Source organism: Scyliorhinus canicula, chromosome 2, assembly GCF_902713615.1.
Source record: "Scyliorhinus canicula chromosome 2, sScyCan1.1, whole genome shotgun sequence".
In the NCBI taxonomy this organism is placed as follows: Eukaryota; Metazoa; Chordata; class Chondrichthyes; order Carcharhiniformes; family Scyliorhinidae; genus Scyliorhinus; species Scyliorhinus canicula.
The window spans coordinates 257856061-257878394 of NC_052147.1; positions in this window are offsets into that span (position 1 = coordinate 257856061).

Below are 22334 nucleotides of genomic sequence, written 5' to 3' on the forward strand. Positions count from 1 at the left end.
CCATTGGCCAGCTGAGAATCGCTGCTCGCCGTAAAAAAACGGCGGGCAGCGATTCGTGTCGGGAGGCGGGCGTGGGGGGGGGGGAGAATAGCGGGAGGGCGTCAGACCAGCGTGGCCGTAAAAATTTACGCGGCCCGCTATTCTCCGCACCGTCGTGAGTGCGGAGAATTGCGCCCGATATTGTTGAAAAAAGAGACATGCTGTTGAAGCTTTTCATCTTGCACTCATCTGGACAGATACAAGAATGCCAAATTTCAAAAGGAACACCAATTTATACTGCATGAGGAAAGAGTGCTGATTAGTTATCAAGTCAACTCTGGCTGGTCAAAGCATTGCCAGGGAGAATGCATCAGGGAATCTATTGCCTCCATACTTTGGTTTAATTTAAAAGAGACACAAAGCCTGGACATGATCCATTTGCCTGCAGAGGACGGAACTCTGAGTATGAATATATGTAGCTTCTAGTAAGCTTAAGTAAGTCACATTGTGAGCCTGATTTATAATCTTAAATTGGTTGTTAGTGTAATTCTTAGCACACTTGAAAATGTTCAGATGCTGTCCAATTGCAGAATCACATCTACCATTAGACATTATGGGGGGGGGGGATCTTACCAAAAAACAGAAAAGTGTCCGTTTCAGCGAGAAAACCGTTGGTGGGATTTCTCATGGAATCTTACACCACTTTAAGTAAAGTTTTTTTTTCCTATGAGAATCACAACACACTCTAAGTGCTCTCACGTTGGCTCGTTCGCCCCGGGGAAACTTAATCAGTGCAATCACTGGGAGCTCCATATAATTGCCTCCCCAGCATGCCCAGCACTTGTTCCAGATTTTGTTGATGGGGATGGCAGCAAGGTCGCCAGCTTGACATCTTATTGAGGGAGCCCTGATCAGACTCCTGGCTGAGGTGTTGCAGAGACGAGATCACGGCCTGAAGTCCTCCGCCCAGGGGGTGCCCAGCCCATCTGATAACCCCCTCCCTGTAAGCTACTCACCTCCTGTCCTCCACACTGAGGAGGGCAGCACTGCAACACCCGTGCTGCTTGAAGGTGCTCCAGGCCCCCAATGTCACCTCAGGCAACAGGCCATGGAAGGCGGCTCACAAATAGGGAACCACAGAGAAAATGCTTTTAAAAAAAAATAGGGCAGCACGGTAGCATGGTGGTTAGCATAAATGCTTCACAGCTCCAGGGTCCCAGGTTCGATTCCCGGCTGGGTCACTGTCTGTGCGGAGTCTGCACGTCCTCCCCGTGTGTGCGTGGGTCTCCTCCTGGTGCTCCGGTTTCCTCCCACAGTCCAAAGATGTGCGGGTTAGGTGGATTGGCCAGGCTGAATTGCCCTTAGTGTCCTAAAAAATAAGGTTAATGGGGGTTGTTGGGTTTCTGGTATAGGGTGGATACGTGGGCTTGAGTAGGGTGATCATTGCTCGGCACAACATTGAGGGCCGAAGGGCCTGTTCTGTGCTGTACTGTTCTAATTCTGTTCTCATTCTAATACATGATGTGGATCTTGGGCATACACCTAGATGCAGTGTGAGGGTGAGGAAGAGGAAGAGAGGAAGAGCATTCGTTAAAATAGGACACCACTGTAATATAACACTTGTAATACATTTCACTTTGTTCAGCACCAGACCCTCCCACCTTGTCATTTCATGGGCCAAAGATTTGTGAATCCTCATGCACACTTAGTGCTTAGTCCCTGTGCAGTGTAAGAGTATCAGCCCTATGTCTCCCATCTCCCACACTGATGACTCACTGAAGGTAAAATTAATAAATAATAATCTTTTATTGTCACAAGTAGGCTCACATTAACACTGCAATGAAGTTACTAAGAAAAGCCCCGAGTCGCCACATTCCGGCACCTGCTCTGGTACACACAGGAAGAATTCAGAATTCCCAGCATCACGGCTCAGGCATCTCATAGTAGCCACTTCTCCAGTGATGAGGATTCCACGGGCTGACAACCACGCCGGAGGTTAGTTGGAGGAACACACCAGGACCCCAGACATCAAAGTTGGCGGAAGCCGATGAGAGCATATCCTACATCTCGGAACCCAATGCTAAATTAGGGGCTGGTTTAGCACACTGGGCTAAATCGCTGGCTTTGAAAGCTAGACCAAGGCAGGCCAGCAGCACGGGTTCAATTCCCGTACCAGCCTCCCCGAACAGGCGGCGGAATGTGGCGACTAGGGGCTTTTCACAGTAACTTCATTGAAGCCGACTTGTGACAATAAGTGATTTTCATTTCATTTCATATCCTTCCTTGATGTGGAGATGCCGGCGTTGGACTGGGGTGAGCACAGTAAGAAGTCTTACAACACCAGGTTAAAGTCCAACAGGTTTGTTTCAAACACTAGCTTTCGGAGCACTGCTCCGAAAGCTAGTGTTTGAAACAAACCTGTTGGACTTTAACCTAGAGTTGTGAACCCTTCCTTGGCAGGACGTGTTCAGCTCTCTGACAGGCATGAGCCAGACATATCTCTGAGGATGAGAGGAGCATTCCTCTGTCCCCAATGCAAGTTATCATCATTCTCCTGCAGAGTCCGGCCAATTACTTTAGTGCCCTGTCTATGGAACTTGACACCACACGAATGCTGAGATAGCTGTCCCCTCGTATAGAGATTTCCTCACCCCTAGTCCTGCTCTTCCCCAAACCTAAAGGCTATGAGGGCATCCCTATCTAGCCTGACGGCACAAGTAGTCTCTAAGACCATAAGGCCATACGATATAGGAGCATAATTAGGCCATTCGGCCCATCACGTCTGCTACACAATTCAATTATGGCTGCCCGAGGTCCTTCCTCATCTTTCTTCGCCGGTTGCCCATCGCTGCCCTCCTCCTCATGTTGGGACTCCTCCCTCCCCTCGAGGTCCAGGTGGTCTCCCCTCTGCAGTGCCAAGTTGTGGCGAGCACAATGAGGCAGGACATCTTGAGGGGCACCCACCTCGTGGTCGAGGCACTGGAACCACATCTTCAACTGTCCGATCGCCTGCTGCACCAGCACGCGTGTTGAAGCATGAGACTCTCTGTAGCGAGTCTCAGCCTTAGTTTGTGGCCTCTGCACTGGAGTCATCGGCCACCTCCTTATTGGGTACCCCATGTCTCCAAGGAGGCATCCCTCCAGATGCTGCTCTCCCTCAAAAATGTCTGGGACCTGCGAGCGCCCCAAGATGTAACTGTCATGGATGCTCCCCAGGAATCGAGCACACACCTGCATGATTTGTATTGTGGTCACAGACAATCTGGATGTTGAGGGAATGGTATCCCTTGAGGTTCATAAATGGCACCACATGATGCCATGGAAGTAGAAAGGCTACTTGGGCGCAGTCTACCAAACCCTGCACTCGGGGCACGCCAGCTAAACGGGCAAAGCCCATGGCCCTGATGTCTTGGCTCTCCTGGTCCCAGTCCAAGTTGATATGCATGTGGGCTCTCGCATAAAGGGCACCTTCCTAATTAATTTGTGTGTGGGTGACTGGGAGTTGCCACACATATCACTGGTGCTCCTCTGAAACAAACCACTGACATAGAGACAGTGGGTGTCCTCCCATCCTTGAGCTCTTGCAGGACTTTGCACAGGTGGCCAATGTCCCCCTAGGACAGGAGCACTCTTCCCCGACACTGTGGTTTCAATATCTGAAGATAAGCGGACAGACGTCGGAAGGACCCTTGGACGGTACAATCTCAAACATGGTTGTTCCCTCTGTGCTGCTGCTACCTATACAGCTCAGGGCCCAGACTCCCTGGGCTGAATTCTCCCAAAATGGGGCTGTGTCCTCACGCCAGTGTAAAAACGCTGGCGTTGCACTTCCAAGGCTCCTCAAAAAAAAAGACCGATTCACTTGCCTTTGGGGGCTGGCAGGGACCCAGAGTGATTCATGCAGCTATTGCTGCAGATACGGGCCACACTTCTGGTTTTGAGTCCACGCATGCGCACGACGGCTTCCTCCAGCAGCGTGCTGAGCGCCATGGCGAACTCGGACCACAGAGGCAACTCCGTAATATAGGCTCCCCCCGATCGGTCATGCAGCCCTGTGTCAGACTGGCCCAATCTGTGCCCTGGCAACCCATAAGGCCCCCCACCGGTGCTCGATCCCCCGCCCCCCCACCAGGGCGGCCGCGGATTGAGTCCACAGCCGCCATGCGAGTGTCCCAACCGGCCATACCATGTTAGTTCCACGCCGGGAACTCGGCTGGTCGGGAGCAGAGTATCGCTGGGCGAGCCTCTGGCAATGGCCCCCCAGCCGCGCGGAGTAATTCGCCGACACGCGGATATTCGGGGCCCAAAGAATCATCGGACCGGCGCCGGGCCCGGTTCCTTCGGGAAAGTTGATTCTCTGCCCCGGCGCCAAACGCGATTTCGGCACAGAGGCGGAGTCCTGATCGCGTACAGTGGCATGTCTTAGCTTCAGCTGTTGCTCTATTGCTAGGAGTAGAAACGCCAACTCGACAGGCTCCAGAATCATGCATCGAAAAGAGAAAGAGACCAAAGTGAGCGACAAAGTTTCTCAAGAATTACCTGCCCCTCAGCCCTCTAATCCCCTGGGACTTCAACCATGCACTTCCCCTTTAGTGAGTGCCACAACCCAAAGCGGAAGCCCCCCCCCCTCTCCTCCCCCCCTCCGCCCGCCCTAAATAAGTGGAATTTCTCTTGAACTTTGTATATTTCATGGGCACTGCTGAGTTGCCAATGAAGGGTGAAATTGCATCCCAATCAATTGAATGCCTGCTGTGACAGATGAGGCACAGCTGATTAGAGTAAAGTCTGCACTGAGCATGAAATACAGGTTGTGTTTTCCGTGTGCTCCTGCTTTTCTGCTGTAAAAATGCCTGACGGCCTAATTTATGTTTGTTGCTGCCTCTTCTGCTTCTATGGCCTGCTATAAGACACAACGTGGCTGTAGGCATGCCAACTACCAGTCTGAAGAAGAGGAAGAGGTGCACACTCACTCCTCTGCTATGCTCCGTGTTAGTTTGTTCCTGCCTTGAGAGTCTGCTGCTGGGAGCTGGCAGAGGGGAAGAGAGAGGAGGAGTGACATGACTCTTGTTACTGCCACTTGGAAGCTGTGTGCTTGCTAGCTTCTAGATGCAACCACTGCCAGTGCTGACGAAGGGGAAGGACTGTCGCTGATTCAACTGAGCAACTTGCTGAAGGTGTGAAGAACTACTCTTGCAGCTTGCGAGCACTTTTATTGCATTGCTGTCTGTTCAATATTTCATGTCTGGAAGCTGTGTGTTTGCTTACTACGGCCTCCTCTACTTCTGTGGTCTGGAGCAGGGAGGGGGAGAAGGTTGCTGGTGCTTTGGAAGGGGAGGATGGTCGCCCAATTCAACTGAGCAACTGCTGAAGGTCTGGAGGACTGCTCTGGCAGCTTGTTGGTGCTTCTGTTGTACTGTTAACTGTTCAGTGTTTCCTGTTTGGAAGTGTGTGTTTGCTTTCCTCTACTTCTGTGGACTGGACAAAGACTGGGTGGAGTCAAGTGATCAGATGCCGGCACTACAGGAGGGGAAGGGTGGCTGCCTGATTCCATCGAGCAACTTGAAGGTCTTGAAGAAATGCCTTGCAGATTGCTGGTGGCTTTATTATGCTGGTCACTGTTTACTGTTTCATGTCTGGAAGTCGTGCAGATTACTGGTGACTTTTTGTAATGCTGCTTATTTATGTTTATTGTCTGGAAGCCACGTGTTTGCTTTCGTGCTGATGGCTGTTTACTCTTTGATGTCTGGAGGTTGTGTATTTGTCTGCTGTACCTCCTTTTGCTTCTGTAGCCTGGAACAAACTTCCAGTACTGGAGCGGGGGAAGGGGTACTCTCTCAATCTTCCGTCATGTTCTGTGTCGGTGTGACTTTTCCATTATATTGTTATGCTCGCTTTTGAGCAGCTTTTCACTGCTGGAACTGAGGAGGGGATGAGGAAAGAGTTATTGTACTATTGACTGTTTACTGTTTGATGTCTGGAGGACATATATCTATCTGCTGCAGCCCCTTCTGTGTGAGGCCTTGAGTACAGAAAGGAGTTCTCACTCGCTCTACAGCCATGCTCTGCATTGGTGTGACTTTCCAATATATTGTTATCCTGCCTCCGAAGTGATGTTCCATTGATGTGAGTTTGCTGCGAAGAGTGACAGGTTGATTATGATGCTGGTGACTTCCTTGTACTGCTGACAATGTTCATTGTGTATTTGGTAATCTTTGTATAACTACACTGTGGTGATTATATAACTACACTGTGGTGGTTATGCTTTTGTGCCAACGTTCTGTATTGGGAGGTGCCTGTCTGTCTGGCATGGTGCCTTTTCCCTGTCTGTTAATGGTTCATGTGATATGAGTTTTACATAGTTTGCATGTTGTATTGTCAACTGTTCAGTGCTTGATGTCTGGATGCTGCAGCCCCTTTTGCCAGAAGGCCTGGAGTCCAGAAGGGGTGCTCTCTCGCCCCTCTGCTACGCTCTGCGTCAGTGTGACTTTCTGGTGTATTGATGCGCTACCCCTAAACAACTTTCCACTGATGCAAATCTGCTGCTGGGAGCTGTGGGAGGGGGAGAGAGCAGTGGGTTTATCCAGATGCTGGTAACATTGCACTGTTGACTATTTCATGCTTGATGTATATTTGTTTTTTTTGTATGCATCCGCTGTTGTAGTTTTGTGTTTGTACCTATGTTCTGTAGCGAGGGGGTGCCTTTTCCTTATCGCATGATAGTTACTGTGATTTGTGGACTGTTCAGTTTTGTATCAATGTATTGTTGACTTATTAAACAAAATATTCACGCAAATAGAAGACACCCACATTCTCCATTTCACAAACCCTACACACTTATTTCTATACAAGTGCAATTGCTAGTCAATAGAACTCAGGCCCCTTGGTAAGCAGAGTTGTGCCTGATTGTGGGGTTGTACTCAGTTCAGTTATGCTGCTCCATGTGAGAGGGTCTTCATTCCTCATGGGGTAGTGAACAAAGCCATTGCTGAGTGGCTCACTCTGCCCTTGTAGCATGGCCTCCCGTGGGACACCACCCAGTTACCTCACGGTTGTCCCCAGTGATGACCCTCCTGCCACCCACTTTACAGTCCAACTAAGGATTGGCAGTCCCTCAGCAGTGATTTGAGCAGAAGTCCAGCATGGAGATACAGAAATTAATGCCTTGCATGCCAGCCTCCAGACCCCCTTAAAGCAAGGAGACACCCCAAAGTTAATAAAAAGTAATGCCAGCTCGCAATTGCCCCTCCACGTCCCCGGGAATGAGTGACTGACCTCCAACCCCGGCCCCGAGTTGAATTTATGTGTCCCCTGCGTCCTATCTGGTGCACCCTGAGCAGCGAAGAGCTTGGAGAACCATGACTGCCTGAGCGCTCACCTCCGCTATCCCCCTCGGAGGTGAAGCCACCGGGTTCACGTTTGCAGTGCTGTTGTAAATGACGCTGGCATGAGGTTATACCAGTGCTCTGTAAATATTCCATGAGGAGGGTGGAATGGTCTGGAAAGAGTGCTGACTAATGACATGCTAATGTATTAAAATGAGGTTCCTGGGATCACATGGTGCGATTCGCCCTACATTAGCGAGGGAATGGGGTATGATTCCAAAAGCCAATCACGCCAGAGAGAATTGTGTTTGTCACTTCTGTCTGGATTTTGAGGCCACACTGACTTTCTCACGGACAGAAAGAGAGGGCTCAGAATTGTCCTCTTGTGTTTTGAGCTTTGCAAACATGGGCTGGTGGAAGATGGTCAGTACTCTGTCTATTGAAAACAGCCAAATCAAAGTGCTGTTTGATACAATCCGCCAGTCATTGGGATGTATAGCATACAAACCAGACACTGCACCAACACTGAGATTCAGATACTCATTTGTTTGGTAGGAAGAAGGTCTTTTTAGCTTGACACCCGCAGCTTGCTAGTGAACAATTGCACTAAAAATTGTTACTGCACAGTAGCAATCTAAAACTTCACCTGTTGCTCAGATTTAGGAGATACTCTGAGTGTGATTTACTGGTTGTTCGCGCCGGCAGGATATTCCAGTCCCACGCCAGCACATGGATTTCCCGGTGACGAAGGGTGCAGTCACCAGTAAATACTGTTGACAACGGCGAGGTCGGTAAATCCAGCTGGCGGCCCTCCACCACCGTAAAACACCCAGCGGGTTGGTGGGTAAATCCCACCCCCTAACTTTCTGGGGTAATATGTGGTATACTGGGCATTTTTTCAGATGTGAAAGTGGCGGCATTTGGCCCATTGGTGATTTTGTGTGATACACAGTGAACCATGATCTGATAAATGTGCAAGTCCAGCAGCAATAACTTATATTCAGATAGCACCTTTAACATAATTGAACATCCCAAGGTGCTTTACAGAAGCATTGAAAAAAAATAAATTGCCACTGAAAAGAACCGGTGCAGACTCGATGGGCCGAATGGCCTCCTTCTGCACTGTAAATTCTATGATTCTGTGAACCACATCGGGTGATGTTAGGGTAAATGTCCAAAAGCTTGGTCAAAGAGGTAGACTTTAAGGGGATCTTAAAATCTTTTGAGGTAGGCAGAGAAGTTTAGGAAGGGAATTCCAGCTGGAACTGGGGCTGGTTTAGCACACTGGGCTAAATCGCTGGCTTTTAAAGCAGACCAAGGCAGGCCAGCAGCACGGTTCAATTCCCGTACCAACTCCCCGAACAGGCGCTGGAATGTGGCGACTAGGGGCTTTTCACAGTAACTTCATTGAAGCCTACTCGTGACAATAAGCGATTTTCATTTCATTCAGAGTTTAGAGTATGGCATCTGAAAGCATGGCCACCAATAATGAGGCAAATAAAACTGGAGATGCACAAGAAACTATAATTAGATGATCACGAATATATCAAGAGGGTTGCGGGGCTGGAGGAGATAGGGAGGGTAAAGCCGTGGAGGGATTTGTTGGGGTTTGTGGTGGAGCGAACATGAGAATTTAAAATTTGAAATGTTGGTTGACTGGGGGCCACTGTAAGTTAGTGAGCACAGGGATGGTGGGTGAATGGTAATTGGTGCGAGTAAGAATATGGACAGCAGTGTTCTGGATTCCCTCGGGTTTACCAAAGGTAGACTGTGGGAGCCCAGCAAGGAGCGCATTGTGATGGTCAAGCCGAGAGGTAACAAAGACGTGGATGAGGGTTTCAGCAGCAGTGGGTCGTCTCAGTTTGCCTCATTATCAATCACTGATAAAACCACCCCAAACAGCTCTGAATTGACTGCATGTGGAGTACTTGTGTTCCATCTTGGGAATTGCACCTCAGAAAGGGCTTCAAACGTGAGCAGCACAGATTTACCAGCATGTTACCAGGGCTAGAAAGAGTTCATTTATGAGTAAGGGTTTCAATTGCCTGGCTTGCATTTCCTCAATTATGCAAGATTTAGGGGTGATGTGATAAAGGTAATTCAGGTAATTATGTGAATTGAAAAGATGGATAGATGGAAATTATTTCCTCTAGTGGGACAGACCAAAACAAGGGGAAATAAACAAAAGAGGAATTACAGGCCAGGGCTGATGTCTGGAAGCACTTTAGATAAACGGTACTGGAAATCTGGCATCTGGCAAGAATATTCTGGGATAACCGCTGCCAACATTACATCAACCTGTTTATTTTGCTGTTTTATTCATTCTCTAAGTGTCTGATGCAGCACCAATTGTTCTAATTGCTGGTTAATTCTATGTGATGCTCAGTCACCTGAGACTAAACCAGAGGTTTGAGTATTGAGCATCAGGGGCTGGTTTAGCACAGTGGGCTAAATAGCTCACGGAAAATGCCAGCAGCACAGGTTCAATTCCTGTACCAACTCCCCGAACAAGCGCCAGAATGTGGCAACTAGGGGCTTTTCACAGTAACGTCATTGAAGCCTACTTGTGACAATAAGCTATTATTATTATTATTATTTTTAAGTTAAATGTAACTAAACTACATGGAAGATTTTTTTCAGGTCGCTGTGCAACACTCTTAACCTTTTGGAAAGATTTCCTGTGGTGGGTGCATGGTGGCACAGTGGTGAGCACTGCTGCCTCACAGCTCCAGGGTCCCGGGTTCAATTCCGGCCTCAGGTGACTGTCTTTATGGAGTTTGCACATTCTCCCCGTGTCTGCGTGTGGTTTCCTCTGGGTACTCCGATTTCCTCCCACAGTCCAAAATGTGCAGGTTAGGTGGATTGGCCACGCTAAATTGCCCCTTAGTGTCCAACAGGTTAGGTGGGGTTACGGGGATAGGGTGGAGGCATGAGCTTAAGTGGGGTGCTCTTTCCAAGAGCTCGGGCAGAGTCAATGGACCGAATGGCCTTATTCTGCACTGTAGATTCGAGGATTCTAGTTTTTTTTTAACTATTCCAAAATGGCACATTTAGAATTTGTAGTTATGATGATCAGAAGATATCAACACTCAATGTCACTGGTCACTGAGGGAGATGGTGGTGTAGTGGTATTGTCACTAATAGTCCAGAGGCCTAGACTAATGTCTTGGGGATGTGTGTTCAAATTGCACCATGGCATCTACTGAGATTTAAATCCAATTGTTAAAGAGTCTCAGAGATGTTGACAATGAAACTGCCATTGATTGAGGAATTCTCTACTACAGAAGTCTATGCAGGCTAAGTTACTGGATATATTTAGGAAGGAAGTAGACACATTTCTAAACACTTGGGAGTCAAGGAGTATGGGGAGACTGTATGAGTATAGCATTGAGATAAAGGATTAGCCATGGTCACATTGAATGGCAGGGCAGGCCCGAGGGCTGAATAGCCTACCCCTGTTCCTAGTTCCTATGTCGGAGGAAATTCTCACCATCACTATCAGCTGCAGAATTTTCTTGCATGATTAGTCATCTTTGCTCACAGTCCGAAATGGGTGGAAAACGATTAAGACAAAATTTGAATAAAAGCTTTCTACGGGTGAATGTAGAGTTTATTGATTAGCTGCATTATGAAGCAAATGATGAATTTCCCCAACGGTTCTCTCACTTGTCTGCTGTAAACCCAATAAAACTCTCAAACACAATTTACACTGTTTCCTGGTTTATTTTGGTGTTTTTTGCGCAATTATGCTGGAGGAGTGGGAGAACCCCACTGAAATTCATTCCATGTAATTCTACTCGAGGGGTGAAATATTCAAAATTATGTTGTTTATGCCTGTTGCTCTGTTCAGCATTAACATTATCAGACTTTGACCTGAGTACAACTAGCATCAGTGGAAGACAATATATTGAACCATCTGCTGCAGTAAGATGGTCTAACTTAATGAACTTGTCATGATGTGGAGATGCCGGCGTTGGACTGGGGTGAGCACAGTAAGAAGTCTTACAACACCAGGTTAAAGTCCAACCTGTTTGTTTCAAACACTAGCTTTCGGAGCACTGCTCCTTCCTCAGGTGAATGTGAACAGTTATCATCAGCCACGTGTACACACACACCGATGCATACCTTCTCAAAGACAGCCAGCATTATCCTACCTACCCTCTTCTCTCAAATACCTGTGACATTTGATTTCCTCAAATTGAAACCGTTACACAGACACCTTGGGAGTTGTGAATTACTTTCTGGTGGAAACTTCTGATAGTTTGCCAATAGATATCAGGAGAAATCTATCGAAGGCTGAGGAAGGAGCAGTGCTCCGAAAGCTAGTGATTTGAAACAAACCTGTTGGACTTTAACCAGATGTTGTAAGACTTCTTAATGATCTTGGTCATATGTGTAATGCATATGCTGTGGATGATAAGATTCTGACTCAGGAGGGACTCTGTGACTGAGATATACTCCCACAGCTCAAAGATCTGCACACACAATTATCAAAATTACACAATTTCCCTAATCTTTTAAGTCACAGATGCTCTGCAGACATTGGGTGGGGTGGGGCAGCAAAGGCTATACAAGGATCGGTCATTATGTTATTGACTGTTGGATTTAACAGGCAACTGATTCCACTTTTACTGAAGGGTATTGGGATACATTCACCAAGGTTGCACACCTGGAGCACAGCCTTTGATAGATTTCTCCTGATATCTATTGGCAAACTATGAGAAGTTTCCACCAGAAAGTAATTCACAACTCCCAAGGTGTCTGTGTAATGGTTTCAATTTGAGGAAACCAAATATCACAGGTATTTGAGAGAAGAGGGTCGGGAGGATAATGCTGGCTGTCTTCGAGAACAGTAAAAAGTCTTACAACACCAGGTTAAAGTCCAACATGTTTGTTTCAAACACTAGCTTTCGGAGCACTGCTCCTTCCTCGGGTGAATGAAGAGGTATGTTCCAGAAACATATATATAGACAAATTCAAAGATGCCAGACAATGCTTAGAATGCGAGCATTCGCAAGCCCAGGCCAGATGGTGGGGGATGAATGTAATGCAACATGAATGTCCCCCACCATCTGGCCTGGGCTTGCAAAATCCTACCAACTGTCCTGGCTTGAGACAATTCACACCTCTTTAACCTGGGGTTACCCCTATCTCTGGATCTGTAAAGACTGAATTACCTGCAAATGCTCGCATTCTAAGCATTGTCTGGCATCTTTGAATTTGTCTATATATACGTTTCTGGAACATACCTCTTCATTCACCTGAGGAAGGAGCAGTGCTCCAAAAGCTAGTGTTTGAAACAAACCTGTTGGACTTTAACCTGGTGTTATAAGACTTCTTAATGTGCTCAACCCAGTCCAACGCCAGCATATCCACATCATGTCTTCGAGAAGGTATGCATCAATGTGTGTATACAAGTGGCGAATGATAACTGTTCACTTTCCTTAGTTATCCGGTACATGCTCAAACCAAGACCTCCGTCAAAGGGATGTTTGGAATTCTTCAAAAGAAAAGCATATTTGGGCTGCCCAGAGGCAGTTTTACTACAACCGGCAGAGATGATTATCAGACCATGCTTTCTATCGTAGCCATGGAGAGAAGCAGCAGCCTGTGTGCAGCAGGTGGCACAGAAGCCAGGGAGGTAGATGCATGAGAATGCTGCTGCTTGGTGCTTTGCCCATATTCAATGGGCTGTTCACTTGAGCACCTGAACATTTATTTTATTGCTTTGTCTCAAAAATGAATTGTACACGTTTAGTGTGTTTTATTCTTTGGGTAGAACTGTTTTCTTGCAACATCAAAAAAAAACAGAAAGCGAAAATATATCCAGATGATAGCAAATGTAAGAGCAATCCCATTTTTCCATGCTCCCAGTAAGGAGAATCACAAGACAATGAATTAGGGCTAGAAAGCAAGAGATCAATCTCTGAGTGGCACTCCGCTTCAAGCAGGGCTTCACAAACCAGGAAGGAGCAAAGAATAATGGGCGGGGGGCCGTATTGGCACCCCGACGCCGAAATCGTGTTCGGCGACGGGGCGGAGAATCCAGTTTCCCGCATGAAATTGGGACCGGCACTGGTTCAGCGATTCTCCACCCCCAAAAAGAGGCGTACCTAGGGAGTGCACCACACCAATTATCCTCCATGAAGTCATTACCTGAGGCCCGCCCTGCTATTCTCTGCCAACGGCCAGCTGAATTCGCAATGGCGTGGACCACTCGTGGTCCTGCCGTTCGGAATACTCGCAAGGCGGCTGCGGACTCAGTCCGTGGCCGCCACAGTCGGGGACGGACGGATCGGAGGTCAAGGGGGCCCTCATTCGGGACTGGAGTATTTTTGAGCAAATTCGGGTCGGGCACACGGCCGATCGGGGGCACTATTTTTGTGGTCCACGTCCGCGGTCTGAGTCCAGCAAGGCACAGCCGCTGGAGACCGTCGCCATACGCATGTGTGGCCTCTGACCCGGACGTGCAGGGGGCCGTTTCGGCAGCTGGAGCTACGAGCTCCACAACAGCTGCCTGCTAGCCCCCTGCAAGGCTGGGAAATCTGTTGTCTTTGACGCCAGTTTTTCTGGCGTAAAAGACCACAGTTTTCACGACGGCATGGGGACATAATCTCTGAAACGGACAATCTAGTCCAATATCTGCAGTAAAAGATTGGGTGTTTGTGTGGATAATGTGTAAGTATCCAAAGTATATTTCTGCTGCATTTACCATCTGTAATGTGTTTCCTGGTGTCACCTGATTAGGTGGCCACTGCTCTCTGCTCCCATAGCCGAGTAGATAGAAGCGGTTGGTGACTGTTTTAAGTAACTGGCTAGCTACTTTCATCTGTGGCTTTGTCTGCGTAGGTGGGAGGGTGCTTTTCTATTTGATTTACCTTCCCATAAATTACCTTCAGGCCTTGTTGCAGGCTTAGGTGAAGGCATACCAGCCCTTACATAAAAGCCAACCAGCTATTTCTATGCAGGATAAATTCCTGAGCCATATTTAGCTTGAAACAGTGGAACAATATACTGAAGGGAGAAAGATTATATCTGGCTCTGTTAAATGAAAAAATCTTGATATACTTTCTTCACAAACATTTAGAAGATATGGCATGTTGAACATTATCCAGTTTACAGGGTCATTGAAACAATTTTCCTGTTAATGTTTAAACGTATTCATCTGCTTCAGAACATTCAGTGGCATTTGTCAATAAAAGTAATTGACCTCTGAAATACTCAATAAAGATAAATAATGTTTTACCAATATGGTAATTGCAACTCTACTGACATATCTTCAGTATAAAAGGCAATGCAGTAAATTGCTGTGCAAAGAACAATATATAGAGTGCTCTGCATCTTAACTTTAATTGCAAATCAGCTACATTACCTACAAAATACAATTTTTAGCTTTCTATGCCTAGACTGATGAGCAAACATATATTACGATAACAGGGGCATGTTGTAGAAAGTGAATGGGTCATTTGGGCTGGTGAATGCAGAATCTTGGCAATGGTCCTAATAGAAATTGATCGTTAACAGAACTGCCGGCAACAATTGATGCAACAAGCACAGGGCACGAAACCAGTTTACAGCTTTTAGCATTTATTCACTCAACAGAAAAATATTTTATATTTGTGTAAATGCATTGTGCTTTACTTAAAAGGCATATTTCAGCACATTTACAAGGAATCAAATTATTTTATTCCCAGCAAATCTGACAGGCTAGAATGACTGCAACCAGCTTTGGTTAAAGATAGGGTTCGAGAAAATAAGCAAGCACATCACAGGAGTTCTTCCTCTATGATACTTGGCTAGTGTATTTGACTTGAAGGGGCATTCTTCATGCATTAGCCCAGACAGAAACATTAAAAGCCAAATTTGATCCTGTCCTCACACACAAACAATCAACTATGTGGCTCAATATCACATCAGGCAGTCATTTCCTCACCATGCTTTATTTATTTCATTTATAATAAATGCCATGTATATATACTGTGTCTAAGTGAAGAATGAGTGATTGCTTTGACTACAATGTTCAAGGTAGAAGGCTATTCAGCCAGCATTCATGAAAAATGCAAGCTGTACAAATGTTGGTCATTTCCATTTCCACCTGCTCTAGCCATTGTCTCTATGAGGATAAAATTGGATATTCTGTTTGTTAAAAATAAGAATAGGGTGCATGCTGAAAAGCAAAAATATTTTTCCCAATACATTCATGGGATTTGGGCATTGTTGCAAGTGTTTATCGCCCATCCCTCGCTAAGTGGCTTGCTAGGCCATTTCAGAGAGCAGTTATGACTCATTCCTGTAGAGCTGGAGTCACATTTACACCAGGCTAAGGAGGGGCAGCATATTTGCTTCCCTGAAGGAGAATAGTGAACCAGATGGATTTTAACAACAATCCAATAACTTCCGGGTCACCATTATTGATGCTGACTTTTTATTTCATTAACTAAATTTAAATTCCCGAGATTTCGGCTGGGATTTGGCCTCCCGCTGGATTCCTAACCCAGTAATTTAATCACTAAAATAAAAGAAAAATTGCCCGGATGCTGAAATCTGAAACAAAAACAAAAAATGCTGGAAAAGTCTCAGCAACAGTCCAGCAGCAGTCCAGCAGCATCTGTCTACCATCCTCCCAAGTATCCTAGCAAATAATGACTATGCACAAAATGGTTAGGCTCCGCTATTTCTTTACAACAAACAACCATTTGTTAAGGATAGGTGTCCACTAAAGCAGCTGATATCAGTCTGCATTTGATGGCTGTCTTGTTACATTTTTCTTTTCTACTAATGTACTAATATAATATCAGCACTGTTTTGCATGGCAGTTTTTTTTGATCGAGTTATGGAACATTATTACAGAATAAACCGCTTGAGCCAGATTTTCACAGAGTTTAGGTGTCTCCCAAGGCCTTTAAAAATGGTGGGCAGGATTCAGATGTGGAATTTGCAGCAGATCCCATTTTGGCCAGCTAGGAGTGGATTGTGAGCCACACTACGCAGGGTCATTTAAGACTGATGTTGAGTAGAAACAGACCCCATTATCCCTGTTCCATGGGTCTCAACCTACAGTGTGGAGTCACAAATTTACAAACAAGTGCCAGGAACCCGGGTTCAATTCCTGCCTTGGGTGACTGTGTGGAGTTTGCACTTCTCCCTGTTTCAGCGTGGGTTTCCTCCGGGTGCTCCGGTTCCCTCCCACAGTCCAAATATATGTGCAGGCTAGGTGGATTGGCCACGCTAAAGGTGCCCCTTAGTGCCGAAAGATGTGCAGGTTAGGTGGGATTATGAGGAGAGGGCACAGAGTAGGCCCAGGTAGGGTGCTCGTTCAGACTCAATGGGCCGAACGGCCTGCACTGATTCTATGTTTCTATGAGTATCCTCTCATTCTCTGGCACATTGTTCCCAGAAACAATCCACAGTAAGAATAACACTGACTGTGGTTCTTGAAGTGATCATTGACCTTTTTTTATGCATTTGGTTCCTTACCAAAGTTATCAAAGTGAATTTGACAAGAGATCGTTGCAGCAATGCACTCACATCAGCAATGATCTACTTTAGCATTCTCCTTCTGCAATACAAGTGGGAGGTGGATACCTCTTCCATGAACATTGCAAAGAATTTTTCTTTGCCCATCCCTTAGCACATAAACTCACCATGTGTAGAACATAGAATTTACCATGCAGAAGGAGGCTAGTCGGCCCATCGAGTCTGCGATGTCATCGAGTCTTGGAAAGAGCACCCTACTTACGCCCACTCCGCCACCCTATCGCCGTAACCCAGTAACCCCACCTAACCTTTTTTTTTGGACACAAAGGGAAATTTCTCATGGCCAATTCACCTAACAAGCACGTCTTTCGGGACTTGTGGGAGGAAACCGGAGCACCCGGAGGAAACCCACGCAGACACGAGGAGAACGTGCAGACTCCACACAGACAGTGACCCAAGCCAGGAACCGAACCTGGGAACCTGGAGCTGTGAAGCAACTGTGCAAACCATTGGGCTACAGTGCTGCCCAGTGTAATATCCTAAATTTTAGTTTCAGGGAGATTGAGCTTGACACATTTTAACTGATGTATACAGTGAGATGGTTGGCACCCTACAAGAAAACAGGAGACCACAAAATCAATGTAAACCCACTGTGGATAATGCCTTTGAATATTTGGAAAGAGTCAGCAGTCATCAGCCAAAGTGAAGGATCATCCCTTTAATGCAAGCTCCAGGACAGTATCAACACTGCAAAGAAGCGGAATAGACATTTAACATTGCCTCCCAGACATTTCAATAATGTGTGTCAGGCATCAGCTGAAGAATGTGGCAATTACATCCTGATGCTCCTAAGTGACTGATGGTAAAGCCTCATTCACAACAGCCTCATTTGTTGGTTTCTCTCCATCTGCTCATTCTCTGGAGGCTGTATCTGATCACTGTCATATTTGCTGATACCTCTCTCAATTGCTATTTTATCAGATAGACAGTAACTTCTCTGGTGAATAAGGTACCTCTTAAGTGAATGAGGCAATGGATCTTGTCTTCAAGACTCCAAATCCCTGTGAAATTTAAGTCATTGGGGAGTAGGAGAAAACTCTTCACTAGTTGGAGTCATGCCTAACACAAAAAGGATGGTTGCAGGTCAATGAGCTCAGCCCCAGCATACCTTTACAGGAGTTTCTCAGAGTTGTTCTAGTTACGAGCATCTTCAAACGCTTCATCAATAACCTTCCCTTCAACGCAAGGTCAGAAAATGGATGATCGCTGATGATTGCAGTGTTCAGTACTATTTGTGACTTGTCAAATACTAAAGCAGTCTGTGCCTTATCCAGCAAGAAGTCTTACAACACCAGGTTAAAGTCCAACAGGTTTGTTTCAAACACGAGCTTTCGGAGCACGGCTCCTTCTTCAGGTGAATGGAAAGGCTTGTTCCATTCACCTGAAGAAGGAGCCGTGCTCCGAAAGCTCGTGTTTGAAACAAACCTGTTGGACTTTAACCTGGTGTTGTAAGACTTCTTACTGTGCTCACCCCAGTCCAACGCCGGCATCTCCACATCATGGTTATCCAGCAAGACATGGGCAATACTCAGGCTTAAAGTGGCAAGTCACATTCACAGCATAAAAGTGCCTGCAATAACCCTTTTTCCCTTGGCATTCATGAAATTACCGTCGACATCTTAGGGATCATCATTAACCATTAGCTGGACCAGCCTTCTAAATAGTGTGGCTAAAATAGTAGATCAGAGGCTGCAAATTTTGCGATGATTAATTCATCCTCTAACTTCCCAAAGCATTTTCTCTGCCTACAAGGCACAAGTCAGGAGTGTAATGGAATAGTCTCCATTTGGCTGGATGGGTGCAGATCCAACAAAACTCAAGAAGCTTGACACTATCTAGAACACATTGGCACCCCATCCAGCACTATCGCTAGCTCTACACCATGCACGGGTGGAGGCAGGGTGTTCAAAATACAAGATGCACAGTAGCAACTCTCCAAGCCTCCTTCAAAAGCACTTCCAAACCTGTGACCTCCATCCACTAGAAGGGCAAGGACAGCAGATGCATAGAAACACCATCACCGACATGTTCCCCTCCAAGTCATACACCATCCCGACGTGGAACTATATCGTCATTGCATCATGGTGGATGGGTCAGAATCCTGCAACTCCTTTCCTAACAGCACTCTGGGTATTCCTGCACCACATGCACTGCAATGGTTCATGAAGGCAGCTCACCACCACCGTCTCAAGGTAATTGGGATTGGGTAATAAATACAGGCCTCACCAGCAGTGCTCAATTCCCATGAACAAATAATAAAGCAGTATTCTGGTTTTGCACAGATCCCATTGGAGAAATACTCAGCCCTGTTGGACATCAACTGTGTCATCGGCTAAGGTACCAGAAAATGGGGTTTTTAATTTGCCACTTTAATTTTTCAAATGGGCGATTCCAATGTGGACATGATGACCTTTGTGTCCAGACTGGAGTTACTTCCTGAGTCAAGACACCACAGAGACCAGGATTATTGGACTTTGTATCGATTTCCTTCAGTTGAGGTTCAGACTCTGTAACATTCTCAGGTATACAAATGAAATGAAATGAAATGAAAATCGCTTCTTGTCACGAGTAGGCTTCAATGAAGTTACTGTGAAAAGCCCCTAGTCGCCACATTCCGGCCCCTGTCCGGGGAGGCTGGTATGGCAATCGAACTGTGCTGCTGGACTGCTTGGTAAGCCAGCGATTTAACTGAGTGAGCTAAACCAGCCCTGGTTAACAAAGAATAAAGAACAAAGAAATGTACAGCACAGGAACAGGCCCTTCGGCCCTCCAAGCCTGTGCTGACCATGCTGCCCGTCTAAACAAAAATCTTCTACACTTCCGGGGTCCGTATCCCTCTATTCCCATCCTATTCATGTATTTGTCAAGATGCCCCTTAAACGTCACTATCGTCCCTGCTTCCAGCACCTCCTCCGGCAGCGGGTTCCAGACACCTACTACCCTCTGTGTAAAAAAACTTGCCTCATATCTCCCCACTAAATCTTGCCCCTTGCACCTTAAACCTATGCCCCCTAGTAATTGACCCCTCTACCCTGGGAAAAAGCCTCTGACTATCCACTCTGTCTCTGCCCCTCATAATTTTGTAGACCTCTATCAAGTCGCCCCTCAACCTCCTCCGTTCCAGTGAGAACAAACCGAGTTTATTCAACCTCTCCTCATAGCTAATGCCCTCCATACCAGGCAACATCCTGGTAAATCTCTTCTGCACCCTCTCCAAAGCCTCCACATCCTTCTGGTAGTTTAGCGACCAGAATTGAACACTATACTCCACGTGTGGCCTAATTAAGGTTCTATACAGCAGCAACATGACTTGCCAATTTTTAAACTCAGTTGCCCCGGCCAATGAAGGCAAGCATGCCGTATGCGCTCTTGACTACCTTCTCCACCTGTGTTGCCCCTTTCAGTGACCTGTGGACCTGTACACCTAGATCTCTCTGACTGTCAATACTCTTGAGGGTTCTACCATTCACTGTATATTCCCTACCTGTATTAGACCTTACAAAATGCATTATCTCACATTTGTCCGGATTAAACTCCATCTGCCATCTCTCCGCCCAAGCCTCCAAATGATCTAAATCCTGCTGTATCCTCTGACAGTCCTCATCGCTGTCTGCAATTCCACCAAACTTTGTGTCATCCGCAAACTTACTAATCAGACCAGTTACATTTTCCTCCAAATGATTTATGTATACTATGAACAGCAAAGGTCCCAGCACTGATCCCTGCAGAACACCACTAGTCACAGCCCTCAAATCAGAAGTGCACCCTTCCATTGCTACTCTCTGCCTTCTATGACCTAGCCAGTTCTGTATCCATCTTGCCATCTCTGACCCCGTGTGACTTCACCTTTTGCCATGAGGGACCTTGTCAAAGGCCTTACTGAAGTCCATATAGACAACATCCACTGCCCTACCTACATCAATCATCTTTGTTACCTCCTCGAAAAACTCCATCAAGTTAGTGAGACATGACCTCCCCTTCACAAAACCGTGCTGCCTCTCACTAATACGTCCACTTGCTTCCAAATGGGAGTAGATCCTGTCTCGAACAATTCTCTCCAGTAATTTTCCTACCGCAGACGTAAGGCTCACCGGCCTGTAGTTCCCTGGATTATCCTTGCTACCCTTTTAAACAAAGGAACAACATTGGCTATTCTCCAGTCCTCCGGGACATCACCTGAAGACAGTGAGGATTCAAAGATTTCTGTAAAGGCCTCAGCAATTTCCTCTCTAGCCTCCTTCAGTAATATGGGGTAGATCCCATCAGGCCCTGGGGACTTATTCACCTTAATATTTTTCAAGATGCCCAACACCTCGTCTTTTTGGATCTCACATTCATCATAGTCATCATATTCAGATCTGCATCGTGTATCTTAATAGAAGAGGTAGACGTGAGTGTTTATTGCGAGCCCAGCTGACTCTTGATTGAGGTCCCTCTTTTTTTTACAGTGAAATAACTGTTAATATTCAGTTAATGTTTTACCTGCCCTTCAAGCTGCTCTTCTGACATCCACATTCAAAAGTTCTTTTCATTTTAACAGGCCTCCATACAGTAAAACATTAGACAAATTTTTTGAACTCAGTCCATTATGTTTTACAAGTAAAGACAAAATACAATACATACATATCAATATTAGATACATTTACCTGGTGCCAAGGAGGGAAGGGAGATAGACACTTGTGCAACTCGGAGCAGACACAAATGATGCCGCGGCACATTTTCTGAAGACAAATGTATCATGGATTATGACTGCATCATGTGTGTTTTTCACTCTTCATTAGTTTCCACAATGTTTTTTGAAAGGAAGTCATTTTAAAAAATTTTTAAATGTTATATTTATTATTGTCTTGAAAAAGACATTCTAAATGGATCATCAAAGTGTCTAAATGGATGACGGTCGAAATGCCAGGGAAATGAATTATAGTTATTTCTGAACAAATTTTTGAACTCAACATGACAAATATGTGTAGCAATATAAATATATTTTTGTCATATCAGAACCAAAATGTTCATTTTAGAGTGTCTCACTTTTTCTCCCCAATTTTTAACCAATTATGGAAAATCTGAAATGTCGACTTTTTTTCATATATAGAGCCCACTCATAATGTGAGGCCAGTAGCTGTATCTTAATTAGCTTGTGTATAATTCCAGACCTAAGCTGTATCTTATTTAGCTTATGTATAATTCCGGTGTCTGTGGCTATCAAAGTAACTTTGGCCCTTAAGTTTTACTCCCACGGGTTTCTTTCAAACTGCAGTAGGTGACATCAATGAAGTTCCTAGTTTGCGGTCCATTGAAGTGCCCGAGAGGTCACAGAAGCTATCTACTACAAGCTATGCTCATCGATTAATCAGAGACCTTATCCAGCGAGAGGCATAAGGCTCCTCCAACATGCAGAAATCAGTTTTAACTAAGGTGTCAGAAGTCAATGCTAACTTAAACCAAGCTGCTCAGATAATCATCAGCATTGGCTTGTCAGTTGCTTGTAAGCTCATA